The sequence below is a fragment of the Perca fluviatilis genome, chromosome 4 (genome assembly GCF_010015445.1).
Source record: "Perca fluviatilis chromosome 4, GENO_Pfluv_1.0, whole genome shotgun sequence".
NCBI lineage: Eukaryota > Metazoa > Chordata > Actinopteri > Perciformes > Percidae > Perca > Perca fluviatilis.
The window spans coordinates 21,510,156-21,513,004 of NC_053115.1; positions in this window are offsets into that span (position 1 = coordinate 21,510,156).

A 2,849-nucleotide genomic window follows, 5' to 3' on the forward strand; every position below is an offset into this window, starting at 1 on the left:
ACAGAAGCTTCAAATGTCAAACTACACTGTTAACCTCAATTACCCCGTGCTCTATAACAGGGGGTTGAGGTCACAGTCATGGTGAGGAGATTCATTTTAGAATAGCCAGAGGTGTTTCTGTACACACACACACACACACACACACACACACACACACACACACACACACACACACACACACACACACACACACACACACACACACACACACACACACACACACACACACACATCAAACATATGCCATTAAAGTAGTGAGAGGTGGGATAATGGTGGTACCACAAGTAAAAGGGTATTGACTGATTTGGGGATCAATGACAGAAGGGTGTGATGTGTGGAAAGAAGGATAGTAAGATTCAATAGTAAGAGAGTATGAAAAAAGCCAGGGGAGCAGTATAATCAGCTCTGATGAACACCTCTTGTGTGTGTGTGTGTGTGTGTGTGTGTGTGTGTGTGTGTGTGTGTGTGTGTGTGTGTGTTGTGTGCGCGCCCTACAAATGACACCTGAATTGCAGAAGAAGACTTTTCCAAGGTCAGGGATAAATCAACAGAAATTACACAGCTGCCAAAACCTATTACTGCAGAACTGTGCAACACAGGGCCTACCCAACAGGCATAGACCACTAGCAAACACACATTAATCTGGGCACGTACACATACATGTGTGTTTGTGCATGCACTCTGTAATACAAAAATAAACAAATTCGTAATCACACACTAGAACACACAAGCATGGTCACTCTAATACATGTCATGCCTGTGCTCATCATTTGTAATATATTTTCTTCATGCCACAAAGTATTTATTGTGTAAATCTATTTTTTTTCAGTCAGATAGTGCTCTCGTCACTCCTCTGCATAAAAAACAGAAACATAAAATAGAAAAGACATTATCCTCATTCACCTTTTACACGAAGGACCAACCAAGACAAATACAGTATGACTCTGAAGATGGACTATGAAAACTTTTAAATATTACATTTACTGTACACTCTCAGAAATAAAGGTACAGAAAAGTAAAAAAAAAGGTACAAATGCTCGTTACTGTGGCAGTACCCCCAAGGGGAACAACATTGTACCATATTGATGGGTACAAAGAAGTACCCCTAAAGTTTTTTTTAAAGCCTTTTGGGTACAAATATGTACCCTTGAATATGTTCCTTCAAAGGTACAAATGGCTCGTCGCTGGGGTGGTACCCCTGAGGTACAGCAATAGTACCCTTACCATAGGTACAGAGTTGTACCCTTTTATACTGTACCTTTTGAGAGACAATTTGGTACCTTAGCAATACATTTGTACCTTAATCCACTGGTACAAAAACGTACCCCATTAGATGGTACCAATTTGTTCTCGTTAGGGGTACCACCCCAGCGACGATGCCATTGTACCTATAAAGTGGCAAAAATGTCCTTGTGAAATAGAAAAGAATGAGAGCAAAAGAAGACAATGTTTTGTTTTCCCACAATCAATGATTTAAAAGAAGTTAAATTGTACAAATTCAAATACTAGAAAGTGAATAACTCCCGCACACCACAATCTTCATTTGCAATACACTTTAATGAACAAAGTTATAAAGAAAGACACAACATCAAAAGATTAGTCGATACACACCAGTGCTAAAATATTTGTACAATCTGAAGGTGTAATTTTTAAACATTCTTACACACAGTATTTCATTGCCACAAAGACAGAGCTCTCTCACACACACACACACACACACACACACACACACACACACACGGCCGAGGCAGGGGAGAGAGAGAGATACCCGTTTCGATTTGGCAGACTTGTTTACAAATTATGACTTAGGCTCTATCTAAATCTAACGTATATACATTTGATTTAGTATTTAGTCTTAGAAAAGGCATGTATAAGTAGCAGCTACCCCAGAGGATTGTGTACCCTGTCACTTGAAAGTTACTTCTGAGTACCCCACAGGAAGTGTACCCTTTGACTTGAATAAGGTACTTTTTTGTACCCTACAGGATGTGTACCCGAAAGGTACTTCTTAGTACCCCATGGGAACACGATAGGACCTTTAATGGTACATTTGTGAATGTTGTACCTTAAAGAACTAGATGACACTATAGTAACACTATTACTTTATTTATGACAATGTACCTTTTCAAAGGGTACCTATATGTACCTTTCAGCATGCATATTTCATTGTGTAACCTTTTCTTTGGAGAGGTACTTTTTGGTACTCAGCTGGAAACATGTTTGTAAATTTGCTGGCACATTTGTGAAATTTGTACCTTAAAGTACTTAATTGTACCCTCACTGTACCTTTATTTCTGTGTATTTGAGCATATTTCAACCAAGCATGAAAAAACAACACTTTCTAAAGATGCTCAGCCCACCAGTCACGCTTCCCCTGACCACAATTTTATCCCTCCTACATTCACACAAAGCTGAGTTTGACCTTTCACAGCCGTCACTTATCCATTTCACGGTTATTCATCCATGTTAGCTGCACACAGGTAGAAATATCAAACTATGAAATTGTGAGGACGACGCCAAAGCAGCTAACACCTAGGTGAAGAGATAAGGATAATGAAAACGTGTGTTCACCCCATTTTTGGTACTCGGGGCGAGTACCAAAAATGAGAGATAAGGCAATGGTTCAAAACAAAAACTCAGCTACCACACACTGTCAACACTTATAACAGTACAGATATACACACACACACACACACAGACACACACACACACACACACACACACACAAACACACACAGACACACACAGACACACACACACACACACACACACATGCACACACACAGAACAATCAACTGTCGGGAACAAGTAATCAACAAACTAATAAGCAAACACCTGGGAGGTATCAG